General features: G+C 42.7%; 1 protein-coding gene across 1 annotated transcript in view; it reads left to right on the top strand.

The window, feature by feature from the left end:
- Positions 1-7,337: 7,337 nt before the first annotated feature.
- Positions 7,338-15,417, top strand: part of LOC130681272 (bromodomain adjacent to zinc finger domain protein 2B-like) — a 121,983-nt gene continuing 113,903 nt past the window's right edge. The window contains exon 1 of the mRNA XM_057493909.1: positions 7,338-7,460. The gene's annotated coding sequence lies outside the window, so the exon portion shown is untranslated. The remainder of the gene's footprint in view (positions 7,461-15,417) is intronic.

Genomic DNA, 15,417 nt, shown 5'->3' with positions numbered 1-15,417 from the left:
CTGTGTATATGTACCACATCATTTTTATCTATTCATCTACTGATGCACACTTAGGTTGCTTCCATACCCTTGCTATCATAAATAGTGCAGTGATAATCATAGGGGTGCATATGTTTGTTTGAATCAGTGACCTTGTTTTCTTTAGTACCTGTTCTACTTAAACTCACAAAAAGGATTAGAAAAGATATTCCACATCCTGGGCTATAAAACGTATCTTAAGTTAAAATAGTAGAAGTCATACAATGTTTGCTTAGATCACAATGGAAGTATAGTAGAAAGAAAAAACAGAAAGATTGCCGGGATATCTGAAAATACGGAGATTAAAAATCATACTTGAAAAATAATACATGGGTCAAAGAGGAGATGTAAGGCAAAGTAAAAAATTTTTAACTAAATGGAGGTGAAATACAACAGCTTAAAATTTATGGGATAATGTGAAAGCAGGGCTTGGAGGACAACTCATAGCACTTAATGCATATATTAGAAAAGAAAAAGAATCTAAAACCAATAATCTAAAATATACTGAAGGAAACTAGATAAAGAAGAAAAAATTAAATCTAAACTAAAGATACAAAAAATAAAAATTAGAGCATAAATCAATGAAATTGAAAATATAAAGGGCAATAGAGGAAATCAACCAAACCTCCTGCTTCTTTGAAAATATCAGTGAAATTTATTCACCTCTAGCCAGGAAAACTAAGAAAAAAGAAGACACAAATACTAGTATCAGAAATAAAAGATAGGCCAATCATTACTGATCCCATGGACATGAAAAGGATAATAAAGCCAACACAACAGTGAAGGAGAAGAAAATAGGAGGACAGACAGTACCCAATCTCAAGACTTAATATAAAGCTACAGTAATCAAGACCACTAGTGTGATAGTGAAAGAATATAGATATAGATCAATGGAACACAACAGAGAGCCCAAAGCGGGAGCTACATGAATATAGTCATGTGATCTTTCACAAGGAACAAAGGAAATATAATGAAGCAAAGACAGTCTTTTCAACAAATATGGCTTGTACAACTGAGCATACACATGCAGAGAAATGAATCTAGAAACTGACCTTATAACCCCTTCAAAATTCAAAATCGATCATACCCATAAATAAACTGCAAAACGATGCAACTCCTACAAGATAATATGGTATTATTCAATTAGATTACTTTGGGTATGGTGATGACTTTAGAAAGAGCAATAAATGCATGAATCGTGACAAAAAATAATTGAGACCCTGGATTTCATTAAAACAAAAAATTTCTATTCTGCAAAAGACAATGTCAAGGGAATAAGAAGACAAGTTACAGACTTGAAAAGAAACTTGCAAACAACACATCTAAAAATGACTGTGACCCAAAATATACAAAGAATTCTTAAACTTCAACAATATAAGAAAAACAACCCAGTTAAAAAATAGGCCAAAGATCTTGGCAGAATGGTCACCAATGAAATTTACAAATGGCCAATAAGCACATGAAAAGGTGGTTCAAGTTATATGGCATCAAAGAAGTGCAAATTAAAACAACAGAGAGATACCACTACATAGCTACTAGAATAGCCCAAATCCAAAACACTGACATCAAGTTCTGGTGAGATGTGGAGCAACAGAAACTCTTATTCATTGCTGTTGAGAATGTAAAATGGTATTGCCACTTTGGAAGACAGTTTGACATTTTCTAACAAAACTAAACATACTCTTACCATATGATCCTGCAATGGTTTCCCAAAGGAGTTGAAAACTTATGTCCACACAGAAGCCTATGCATGAATGCTTACAGCAGCTTTATTCTTAATTGACTAAACTTGGAACCAACAAAGATATCCTTCAGTAGGTGAATGGATAAATAAACTGATACATCCAGACAATGGAATATTGTTCAGTGCTTAAAATAAATGAAGTACCAAGCTTGAAAAGACATGGAAGAACTTTAAATATATATTAGTGGAAGGAGCTGATCTGAAAGGGCTGCATGCCAAGGGCTATGGCGCCAACTGCATGACATTCTCTAAAAGGAGAAACTATGGACACAATAAAAAGATCAGTGGTTGACAGGGGCGGGTGTAGGGAGAAAGATGACTAGGTGGTACATAGTGGATTTTTAGGGCAGTAAAAACACACCATATGATACAATAATGATGGGCACACATCATCATACCATTTGTCCAGACCTATAGAATATACAACACCGGCGAATGCTATATAAACTAGGGACTTCGGTGATTATGATTTGTTAATGTAGGTTCATGTATTGCAACATATGTACTACTCTGGTGGAGGGATGTTGATAGTAGGGGAGGCTGTGAACCTAGAACTATGATAAAAAAAAACCCTTAATAAAAAATGATTAAGAAAGGAACATTATGAGCAACTCTGTGCCCACACATTTGATAACCCAGATGAAATGGGCCAATTCCTTGAAAGACAAAATCTACCAAAATTATACAAGAGATAGATAATCTGTCCAGGCCAGTATTTATTAAAGATATTGAAACAGTAATCAATAACTTTCCAAATCAGAAAAGGCCAGACTGAGATGGGATTACAGTGAATTCTAACAAATACTTAAGGAAGAAATGATGCTGGTTCTCTGCAATCTCTTCTGGGAATTAGAAGCAGAATAAATATTTCCTAATTCATTCTGTGAGGCCAGGATGATACTAATATTTAAACCAAAGAAAGAAATTACAAGAAAAGAAAACTACAGACCAGTATCTCTCATGAACCTAGACGCAAGAGTCTTCCCCAAAACATTAGCAAATCAATTTCAAACATGTATCAAAGTTTGTGTGTGTATGCATCCCAATCCAGTGGGAGTTATTCCAGACATACAAGTATTATTCACCATTTGAAAAATCAATTAACCTAATCAATCACCACAACAAACTAAAGAATAAAAATCATATGATATTAATAGATTCAGAAAAAGTATCCAGCACCCATTCATGATAAAATCTCTCATCAGACTAGGAGCAGAGGGGAACATCCTAACTTTGAAAAAGTATATCTACAAAAACCCTGCCACTAACATCATATGGAATGATGAGAAGCTGGAGACTTCCCTACTAAGATCAGGAACAAGGCATGGGTATCCCCCTCGCACCATTTATATTCAACATTATATTAGAAATCCTAGTTGGTGAATAGTACAAGAAAAATGAAAAGTGTACATAGATTGGGAAAGAAGAAACAAAATTCACCTTGTTTGAAGATGACGTGACTGTGTATGCAGAAAATCCTAAAGGGTCAACAAAACTATTAGAATAAGCAATAATAGCAAAGCTGCATTATACAAGTTTATTATACAAAAGTCAATTGCTTTCCTATCAGTAATAAACAAGTGGGATTTGAAAAAACCTGTAGCCAGAATTATTAAGAGAAAAAGAGAATCTACATGCATAAACAGAATCAGAAATGAGAAAGGAAAAGTCACTACGGACACCACAGAAATACAAAGAATTATTAGAGAATACTATGAAAATGTATGTGCTAGTAAACTGGATAGCCTAGAAGAAATGGAAAATTTTCTAGAAAAATACAACCTCCCAAGGCTGACCAAGCAATGAAAGGAAAATCTAAACAGACCAATTACCAGCAAGGAAATTGAATCAGTAATCAAAAAACCACCCAAGAAGAAAACCCGTGGAACAGATGGATTCACTGCTGAGTTTTATCAGACATTTTGAGAAGACATAATACCCATTCTCCTAAAAGTTTTCCAAAAAATAGAAGAGGAGGGAATACTCCCAAACTCATTTTATGAAGCCAGCATCACTCTAATACCAAAGCCAGGCAAAGACACCACCAAATAAGAAAGTTACAGTCCAATATTCCTGATGAACATAGATGCAAAAATACTCAACAAAATGTTAGCAAACCAAATTCAAAAACACATCAAGAGTTTTATCCATGATCAAGTGTGATTCATCTCAGGGATGCAAGGATGGTACAACATTTGAAAATCCATCAACATCATCCATGACATCAACAAAAGAAGGACAAAAATCACATGATCATCTCCATAGATGCTGAAAAAGCTTTCGATATAATTCAACATCCATTCATGATAAAAACTCTCAACAAAATGGGTATAGAGGGCAAGTGCCTCAACATAATAATGGCCATATATGACAAACCCACAGCCAACATTATACCTAACACAGAGAAGCTGAAAGCTTTTCCGTTAAGATCGGGAACAAGACAAGGATGACCACTCTCCCCGCTTTTATAAAACATAGTACTAGAGGTCTTAGCCACTGCATTTGGACAACACAAAGAAATTAAAGGCATCAAGATGAGTAAGGAAGAAGTCAAACTGTCACTGTTTGCAGATGACATGATACTATACATAACAAATCCTAAAGAATCCACTCCAAAACTGCTAGAACAAATATCTGAATTCAGCAAAGTTGTGGGGTACAAAATTCATACACAGAAATCTGTTGCATTCTTGTAAACTTATGATGAACTAGCAGAAAGAGAAATCAGGAAAACAATTCCATGTGCAACTGCATCAAAAAGAATAAAACACCTAGGAATCAACCTAACCAAGAAAGTGAAAGTCCTGTACCCTGAAAACTACAAGACACTCTTCAGAGAAATTAAAGAGGACACTAATAAATGGAAATATATCCCATACTCTTGGGTAGGAAGAATTAATATTGGCAAAATGGCCATCCTGTTTAAAGCAATCTGTAGGTTCAAAGCAATCCCTATCAAAGTCCCAACAGCATTCTTCAATGAACTGGAACAAATAGTTCTAAAATTCATATGGAACCACAAAAGACCCTGAATAGGCAAAGCAATCCTGAGAAGGAAGAGTAACGCAGGGGGGATCTCGCTTCCCAACCTCAAGCTCTACTCCAAAGCCACAGTAATCAAGACAGTTTGGTGCCGGCGTAAGAACAGAGCCACAGACCAGTGGAACAGAATAGAGAGTCTAGACATTAACCCAAGCATATATGGTCAATTGATATATGATAAAGGAGCCATGGGTATACAATGGGGGAATGACAGCCTCTTCAACAACTGGTGTTGGCAAAACTGGACAACAACATGTAAGAGAATGAAACCGGATTATTGTGTAACCCCATACACAAAAGTAAACCCAGAATGGATCAAAGATCTGCATGTAAGGCATGAAACCATAAAACTCTTAGAAGAAAACACAGCAAAATTTTCTTGGACATAAACACGAGCAACTTCATGAACGTATCTCCCAGGACAAGGGAAACAAAAGCAAAACTGAACAAGTGGGACTGTATCAAACTAAAAAGCTCCTGTACAGCAAAGGACACCATCAACAGAACAAAAAGGCATCCTACAGTATGGGAGAATATATTCATAAATGACAGATCCGATATAGGGTTGACATCCAAAATACATAAAGAGCTCACGCACCTCAACAAACAAAAAGCAAAGAATCCAATTAAAAAGTGGGCAGAGGATCTGAACAGACAGTTCTCCAAAGAAGAAATTCAGATGGCCAACAGGCACATGAAAAGGTGCTCTACATTGCTAATCATCAGCGAAATGCAAATTAAAACCACAATGAGATATCACCTCACATCAGTTAGGAAGGGCAACATCCAAAAGACAGACAACAACACATGCTGGTGAGGATGTGGAGAAAGGGGAACCCTCCTACACTGTTGGTGAGAATGTAAATTCAACTATTGTGGAAGGCAGTATGGAGGTTCCTCAAAAAACTCAAAATAGAAATACCATTTGACCCAGGAATTCCACTCCTGGTGATTTACCCTAAATGCAGGAGCCCAGTTAGAAAGAGACATATGCACCCCTATGTTTATCGCTGCACTATTTACAATAGCCAAGAAATGGAAGCAACATAAGTGTCCATCAGTAGGTGAATGGATAAAGAAGATGTGGTACGTATACACAATGGAAGAGAACATATTCCGACCATTTGCAACAACATGGATGGAGGTAGAGGATATTACGCTCAGTGAAATAAGACAGGCGGAGGAAGACAAGTATCAAATGATTTCACTCATCTGTGGAGTATAAGAACAAAGTAAAAACTGTAAGGGACAAAACAGCAGCAGACTCACAGAACCCAAGAAGGGAATAAAAGCTCCCAAAGGGAAAGAGACTGGGGAGGATGGGTGGGAAGGGAGGGATAAGCGGGGAAAAGGAGCATTATGATTAGCGCACCTAATGCTGGGGGGGTGGGGTGGGGCACCGGGAAGGCAATATAGCACAGAGAAGACAAGTAGTGATTTTATAGCATCTTACTGCGCTGATGGACCGTGAGTGTAATGGAGTATGTGGTGGGGACTTGAAAATAGGGGTAGTGTAGAAACCATAATGTTGCTCATGTAATTGTACATTAATAATACCAAAAAAAAAAAAAAATGAGGCTATTTGGGTGGAGCTTTACTCCACTCCAAGAGATGTCCTTATGAGAAGTTGGGGCCTATGGAGAAACACCAGGTATGTGCATGGCAGACAGAAGGCCATGTGAAGGCGCAGCAAGGAGGCAGCCGTCTGCAAGCCTGGGAGAGAGGCTTTGGGCCAGACCAACCCTGCCAGCCCGTGGATCTTGGTCCTTAAGCTCCAGAACTCCATGAAAATAAGTTTCTGTTGACTAAGCCACCCAGTCTGCGGACTCCTGTTATAGCAGGAGTGCCTTCTCCCTCCCGCCAGTCACCAAGTCCTACCCACCCTACTTCCTAAACATTTCTGCAGTCCCTGCAGCCTAAGCTCTGCATACCCATTCAACGGCCCTCGTCCAGCACCCCATCAAATCTTTTGTGGATGCCTGTAGCATCCTCTGAGTAGTCCTTCTGCTATCGCTTTGCCCCCACGAATCCAGTCTCCAAAGAGAGGCCAGAGTGCTCACTTAAAAATGGAATCCTTTCCCCTGATCTAAAACCCTTCAATCTCTCAAAGAATAAAATCAGAACTTAATTTGGCAGGCAGGCCGAGCATGATCATGAGGGCCGTCAGTCGGGGACGGGCAGCCAATGGGCGCAGAAAGCGTAATCCGGGGGCGGAGTAGTCGCTGCAGGCACCGCCTCCGCCTTTAGTCAACCGTCAGTAGCACGTTGAGCGTTGCAGGGATACCGTCGGGCGCCGCGTCCTCCGTGCTTCGAGCCGCCGTACCGTGTGCGCAGCGGGCCGACGGAGACCAGTGATGGGCCCGCGAAGTTCTGGGCCCGCTCTGTGCTTGGCTGCGCCTTCCTCCCGACCTCGGCCCCCAGCCTCGGATCGCCGCGTCGCACCCGCTGGGCTCCCGGCGCCGCACTCGCCCCTTCTCGGCTCTTCCGCGACGGGCGGAGGGCGGCGGTCGGCGCGGACATGGAGCCGCTGGCCCGGCCGGACTTCAGAGACCTCGGCTGAGAAGCGGCTCCCGCTTCCGCGGATCTGCGGTGGAGGGTCCCGAGCGGGCCCCGCTTCAGGGGTGAAGACGACAGCGACGGCCCTGCGGGCTGGAAGGTACGTGGCCGCGGGGCGCGGCGGGACCCCTGCCTCCGCCTGAGGGCACGGGGTAACCGGACAAGGGGGCGGCCGTGCGAGTTGCTCGGCGAGCCGCTCGTGGCCCGTGGGGCCGGGAAGCGGCCGACGCGGGTGGTGGGCTCGCGGGGCCCGGCCGGGGGCCTGAAGTCGGCGCGCTCCGCCGGAGGGGCCGCCCGGGAAGGGAGGGAGCGGAGCAGGTGCGCCCGGGCTGACGTCCGAGCGGCCGGCGAAGTTCGCCGGGGCAGGGGGGAGAGGGGCTCGCCGGAGCCGCTGCTCCTCGGTCCCGGCCCAGGTGGTGAGCGCGTCAGCTCTCCGCCCCGCGGTGCGCGTCCTCCCAACCCAGGGCCGCGCCCCCGACCTGCCCCCGCCGCCCGGGACGGGGCCGCGCAGAAGGGGTGGCCGGTGGGCGTTTTGTCGTGTTTGGATTTTCTCGGCGGGGGCCTCGAGGGCGAGGGCCGGGCGGCTGAAGTTCAGGTGGGACGGGCGGCGGGGCGGCGGGGGAGAGGCCCCCCGAGGCAGCGCCTTTAAAATAAAATATTTTTTCATTAGGTACCTCTCGTTTTTTTAATTGGGAATGAAGTTTCTTTACTTTGATCTGGGAACTGACAGGGAATTTTCTTGTATTTAGAAATTCACATTTTTCTGGCATTTCGGTTTGTAATCTGCAGCTGAGTAGTTTGTAACTCGCCACAGAGATTCTGAGACAGGGACCGTGGGTGTAGTCAGAGTAGCGTGAGGGCCTCTGGAAAAAGACGCCTACCAAAACTCCGTATTAAACAATTCAGCAAAGTCAGAGTCACATTAATTCTTTAAAGTAAAGTATCAAACTAGGACTATAAGCATTCTTAAGTGAAGATTAGTTAAAACTAAAAAGCCAGGAGTAACCCGGCCTGGAATGTTTGAACATCCCCCAGATAAGAAAGTAGCTCTGCATAGCCCATGTCTTCATTGTGTCAATTAAAAGAGGCTATTGTAAAATTTACTTCAGCCTGCCTAAAGGCCCAGTTTATCTTTAACTTTGCCCAGATGCCTCCTCCAGCCCCAAGTCAAGGACTATATAACCTGGGCAGCTAATGTGGCAATAAGCCCAGTCACAAACAACAAAGTAAAAGACAGGAAGCATCCCGTCTTAAAGATAAGATTGCATTTTAATAGCCAGGAAGTTAACAAGTAAGGTACTTTTTTTTTTTACTAAGGTATTACTGATATACATTCCTCTGAAGGTTTCACATGAAAAAACAATGTGGTTGATACATTCACCCATATTATCTAGTCCAGGCCCCTCATACCCCATTGCAGTCACTGTCCATCAGTGTAGTAAGATGCCACAGGTTCACTATTTGCCAAGAAGTAAGAATCTTTATTTTATTTTATTTATTTTGGTATCATTAATCTACAATTACATGAGGGACGTTATGTTTACCAGTTTACCCCCTTCACCAAGTCCACCCCACATACCCATTAGTCACTGTCCGTCAGTGTAGTAAGAGGCTTTAAAATCACTACTTGTCTTCTCTGTGTTGCACAGCCCTCCCTGTGGCCCCCCCACCACATTATACATGCTAATTGTAAGGCCCCTTTCTTCCCTGCCCCCCTTCTCCCTCCCTTCCCACCCATCCTCCCCAGTCCCTTTCCCTTTGGTAACTGTTAGTCCTTTCTTGGGTTCTGTGAGTCTGCTGCTCTTTCGTTCCTTCAGTTTTTCCTTTGTTCTTATATTCCACATAGGAGTGAAATCATTTGGTAGCTGTCTTTCTCCGCCTGGTTTATTTCACTGAGCATAAAATCCTCTAGCTCCATCCATGTTGTTGCAAATGGTAGGATTTGTTTTCATTTATGGCTGAATAATATTCCATTGTGTATATGTACCACCTCTTCTTTATCCATTCATCTACTGATGGACACTTAGGTTGCTTCCATGTATTGGCTATTGTAAATGGTGCTGCGATAAACATAGGGGTGTATCTGTATTTTCAAATTGGGCTTCTGCATTCTTAGGGTAAATTCCTAGAAGTGGGATTCCTGGGTCAAATGGTATTTCTATTTTGTGCTTTTGGAGGAACCTCCATACTGCTTTCCACAATGGTTGAACTAATTTAAATTCCCACCAGCAGTGTAGGAGGGTTCCCCTTTCTCCACAACCTCGCCAACAATTTGTCGTTGCTTGTCTTTTGGATGGTAGCCATGCTTACCGGTGAGAGGTGATATCTCATTGTGGTTTTAATTTGCATTCTCTGATGGCAGGCGATGTGGAGCATCTTTCATATGCCTGTTGGCCATCTGAATTTCTTCTTTGGAGAAGTGTCTGTTCAGCTCCTCTGCCCATTTTTTAATTGGATTGTTCACTTTTTGTTTGTTGAGGTGCGTGAGCTCTTTATGTATTTTGGTTGTCAACCCTTTATCGGATCTGTCATTTATGAATATATTCTCCCATACTGTAGGATGCCTTTTTGTTCTGTTGATTGTGTCTTTTGCCATACAGAAACTTTAGTTTGATGTAGTTCCATGAGTTAATTTTTACTTTTTTTTCCCTTGCTTGAGGAGATGCATTCAGAAAGAAGTTGCTCATGCTTATTTATATTATGTTGTCTTTTAAGAGTTTCATGGTTTTATGACTTACATTCAGGTCTTTGATCCATTTTGAGTTTACTTTTGTGTATGGTGTTAAACAATAATCTAGTTTCTTTCTCTTGCATGTAGCTTTCTAGTTTTGCCAACACCAGCTGTTGAAGAGGCTGTCATTTCCCCCATTGTATGTCCATGGCTCCTTTATCGTATATTAATTTATCATATATGGTTGGGTTTATATCAAGGCTCTCTTGTCTGTTCCATTGGTCCATGGGTCTGTTCTTGTGCCAGTACCAAATTGAGACACTAAGTTTCTTGTCAGTTTTCTGGACTATTTTGCAGAGTTAACATAAGAAATTTAATGCTTTGATTCTTTCCCAGAATAGTAGTTTCTTGGTTTGGGAACATATCAATCAAGGCTGCCTGCCCTGCTTTCCAGATGGGCTGAGTTATTGTCTGTTTGTTAAATAATAAGTTAAGAATCTTGCTTCTTAACTTATTGAGTGTTAAAATGCAATTTTATCTTTAAGGTGGAAGCCTTCATGCCCTTCACTATGTTTTTTACAGCAGGGCCTGCCTGCTGTATTAATTGCCCAGGTTATATATGACTTGATTAGGGGCTGGAGGAGGAAAAGCAGCGTCTGGGCACAGTTAAAGAAGATAAGCTGGGCCTTTTAGCAGCTAAAGTAAATTTTCCAATAGCCTCATTTAATTGACACAATGAAGACATGGGCTATGCTGAGCTACTTTCTTATCTGGGGGATGCTCAAACATTCCAGGCCAGGTTACTCCTGGCTTTTTGGTTTTAACGAATCTTCACTGAAGAATGCTTACATTCCTAGTTTGATATTTTACTTTAGAGAATTAAAGTGACTCTGACGTTGCTGAGTTGTTGAATATGGAGTTTTGGTAGGGGTCTTTTTCCAGAGGCCCTCACCCTACTCTGACTATGCCCACGGTCCTTGTCTCATTATGACAGCTAATTATTTTTGCTACATTAAATGTTAATATAAATTGAGGTGCGAATGGGCATAACATCCTCATTTCCAAATTGTAGATTTTATCATGTGTATGAGAACCCTCCTGAAATGACAAAGCATTATACTCAATGAGTATTTTTAACATTAAATGATTAGGTATTACAGGAAATAACTGATACTTTACTTCCTGGCTTAACCTCTCCAAGGGCCCAAGGGCCAAATTTAGAGTAGGCAGGTAGCCTAGCACAAGTAAATTTACGCACCCACCCCAAACCCATCCGAACTCTCTTTACACCAATTTACATTCTCAGAAGTAGCATACCCAGGTTTCTTTTCCACCACATCCTTGCCTAAACTTGTCTCTTGTTTTGTTTTGTTTTGTTTTGTTTTGTTTTGTTGACACCTGCTATTCTGACTGGCGTGAGGTGATATCTCATTTGGTTTTGAGTTGTATTTCCATGATGACTAGTGATGTGAGAATCCTTTCATGTGGTTGTTGGCCATCTGTATGCCTCCTTTTGAAAAATGTCTGTTCAGGCCCTTTGCCCAACTTTTTATCACATTGTTTTCCATTTGCTTTTGGTGTTGAGTTGTATGAGTCCTTTATACATTTTTGGTATGAGCTCCTTATCAGATACGTCATTTGCAAACACATTCTCACATTCACTAGGTTGTCTTCTCACATTGTTGATGGCTTCCTTTGCTGTGAGGAAGTGTTTTAGTTTGGTGTAGTGTCACTGGTTTATTTTTGCTTTTTGTTTTCCTTGCTGGGGAGACATATCTAGAAAAAAACTGTAATGCCAGTGTTCAAGAGTTTACTGCCCATGCTTTCTTCTAGGAGTTTTATGGTTTCTGGTCTTACTTTAGGTCTTTAAACCAGTTTGAGTTTACTTTGTGTATGGTGTAAGACAGCAGTGCAGTTTCATTCCATTGTATAAGGCTGTCTTGTTCTCCCAGCACCATTTTTGGAGACTGTCTTTTCACCATTGCGTATACTTGCTTCCTTTGTCACGTATTAACTGACCGTATAAGTGTAAGTTTATTTCTGAGCAATCTATTCTATTCCATTGATGTGTGTCTATTTTTGTGCCAGTACCTACTCTTTGATTACTGTAGCTATACAAGACAGTTTGAAGTCAGGAAGCATGGTCCTCTCTCTATCTTTATTTTTCTTTCTCAAGATTTCTTTGGCAATTTGGGGTCTTTTGTGGTTCTGTACACATTTTACATTTATTTCTCTAGTGTTGTAAAAACATGCTATTGGTATTTGATAGGGATTGCATTGCACCTGTAGATCGCTTGGGGGTATTAAGGTCATTTTAACTATATTGATTATTCCCGCCCATGAGCATGGAATAGCTTATTTACATATTTGTGTCAAATTCAGTTTCTTTCATCAGTGTCTCATAGTTTTCAGAATGCAATCTTTCTCCTACTTGGTTAGATTTATGTCTAAACTTCATTCATTTTTATTATTTTTTATCTTTGTATTTTTATTTTGTTATGATTAATGTACAATTACATGAAGAACATTATGTTTACTAGGGTCCCCCCTTCACCAAGTCCCCCCCACAAACCCCATTATAGTCACTGTCCATCAGCGTAGTAAGATGTTGTAGAATCACTGCTTGTCTTCTCTGTTGCAGAGCCCTCCCCATGCCTCCGTCATATTATACATGCTAATCGTAATACCCCCTTTCTTTTTCTCCCACGCTGATCCCTCCCTTCCCTCCCATTCTCCCCAGTCCCTTTCCCTTTGGTAACTGTTAGTCCATTCTTGGGTTCTGTGAGTCCGCTGCTGTTTCGTTCCTTCTGTTTTTGCTTTGTTCTTATACTCCACAGAGTATTGGAATCATTTGCTACTTGTCTTTCTCCACCTGGCTTATTTTAGTGAGCATATCACCCTGTAGCTCCATCCATGTTGTTGCAAATGGTGGTATGATTTGTTTTCTTATTGCTGAATGATATTCCATAGTGTATATGTACCACCTCTTCTTTATCCATTCATCTCCTGATGGGCACTTAGGTTGCTTCCATTTCTTGGCTATTGTAAATAGTGCTGCGATCAACATAGTGGTGCATATGTCTCTTTCAAACTGGGCTCCTGCATTCTTAGGGTAAATTCCTAGGAGAGGAATTCCTGGGACAAATAGTATGTCTGTTTTTTGGATTTTTGGGGAACCTCCATACTGCTTTCCACAATGGTTGAACTGACTGACATTCCCACCAGCAGTATAGGAGGGTTCCCTTTTCTCCACATCTTCACCAACATCTGTTGTTGTCTGTCTTTTGGATGGTGGCCATCCTCACTGGTGTGAGGTGATACCCCAGTGTGGCTTTAATGTGCAGTTCTCTGATGATTAGCAATGTGGAGCATCTTTTCATGTGCCTGTCTGCCACCTGAAATTGCTTCTTTGGAGAAGTGTCTGTTCAGATCCTCTGCCCATTTTGTAATTGGATTATTTGCTTTCTGTGTGTTGAGGTACGTGAGCTCTTAATACATATTTTGGATGGCAACCCCTTATCGGTTATGTTATCTATGAATATATTCTCCCATCCTGTAGGATGTCTTTTTGTTCTACTGATGGTGTTCAAACGGAATCTTATACCCCGTGCCATGTCATTCCAATTCTAATTTTTTTCTTTCCAGAACACCAATTGACTGAGAAAACTGTTATGAAGAGGAGAAGATGTGATACAGGAAAATCGAGCCTAAGCTGAGAAGTGAGATGGTGTGGAGACTGGTAGATAGTATCTTTCCATGTGTTGCTTTCAAGGGTCATAGCGAAAAAAGGTTGCTAAGGAGATAAAGCCCTGGGTGTTTACATCACCTGGTATCGGTGGAGCCACCTAGCCACTAGCCATTAATGGGAAGGCTAGCATGCGGCACTGTTATCTTTCCTGCGGAGTTAGACGTGTGGCATCCCCCATTTGCAGTTCTGTCAGACCCTGTGTGGGACTGTCCTGGCACTGGTGGTGGTGGACCTGAGAGCTCTGCCATTCCTGCTGGGCTGTTCCAGCATCCCTCTCAGAACAAGGCCTCAGTAGTGCTCCTGGTAGAGAGAGAGAGAGAGAGAGAGAGAGAGAGAGAGAGAGAGAGAAAGAGAGAGAGAGAATTGCACTCAAGAGACGGGCAGTTTTTTTCTCTAGCTCCATGAGCATGTTCCTGATGTTTATTTTGAGATCTGTTTCAGGAAGATTGATTTGAGTCCTGTTACCAGGTTCCTTTGACGGTTCATATTTGTAGGTGGCACCCTCTAGCTCCCAGGAGATTTACTCTCTGGGGCTGCTCAGCCCTTTGGGGGGATGGCAAGGGTCACGGGAGCAGCGCTGGTGCCCTCCCCTGCCGGGAGGAAGGAGGTCTCTCCTGCTTCCCGGCCACAGTGCCTGTCTCCACTGCCAGGGCCAGTTTGCGGAGCACGCAGGGAGAAGCTGCCGTAGGTGGGGACGTCCTCTCGCTGGCCTGGTGCGATGGTGGGGGCCGCCGGGTAGCAAGCCAGTGCCGGCAGGGAGGCAGGCCGTGTATCAGTCACAGCACGGTAGGGGGGCCTCGGAGCTGCGAGGCCAGCCAGGGGGACGGAGCAACTGGAGCTCCTAAAAGTTCTCCCGCCTGCTGGGCAGAGTGCACCCGGGCAGTTTGGCGCACCTGTCCTTTCTCCTTAGTGGCAAGCTCTGGAAGCCTTGTCCCTTTAGCAGCTGTCTCGCTGTTAGGAAGTCTCTCAGACTGCCCGCCTTTCTTTTGTCCCATAGCGGCCGGATGTGGATCCCTGTGTTGTCCCACAGTGGCTGGAATCTCAAGTCTCTGGAAGTATTCTGCCTGTCTTGGCTTTCCAACCCCACCGATCCTCCAGAGTGCACCATGTATGGTAGGTTTGTGCTCCCAGAGCACATCTCCAGGGCTGGGTGTTCAGCAGTCCTAGGCCTCCACCCCCCTCCCCGGTTCCGTTTCTCTTCCTCCCTACTGTGAGCTCAGGTGTGGGAAGGGCTTTGGGTCCCTGTGGATCACGGCTTTGTACGTCACCCTTCTCCTTGAGGTGACAGCCTGCCGCAGCAGCCTTCTTCCCTGCTGCTCTTCCAGAATTTGGGGTAGTTGTTCTATTTCCATATTGTACGTCTGTATGTGGTTCTGGGAGGAGGTTTCTTCCTCCCATCTCAAGCTGCCTTCTTCAATCCCATCAATCCATCTTTTTTTTTTTTTTTTCAATTACACTTGTGTAGGGTTCCTTTCCCCACCCCTTCGACTTGTAGTTTGTCTGTGTCCTTGGATCTCAAGTGAGTCTCCTTAAGGGAGCACGTAGGTCATCCTGAGTTTTCATCCCTTCTTCTAATCCTGTTTCTTTTGATTGGAGCATTGAAAGTCTGTCCTTTCATTCTGATAATTGATAGCTGTG

This window comes from Manis pentadactyla, chromosome 16, assembly GCF_030020395.1.
Source record: "Manis pentadactyla isolate mManPen7 chromosome 16, mManPen7.hap1, whole genome shotgun sequence".
In the NCBI taxonomy this organism is placed as follows: domain Eukaryota; kingdom Metazoa; phylum Chordata; class Mammalia; order Pholidota; family Manidae; genus Manis; species Manis pentadactyla.
Note: the sequence above shows the minus strand (reverse complement) of the source record. Positions and strands in the feature narration are given on the sequence as shown.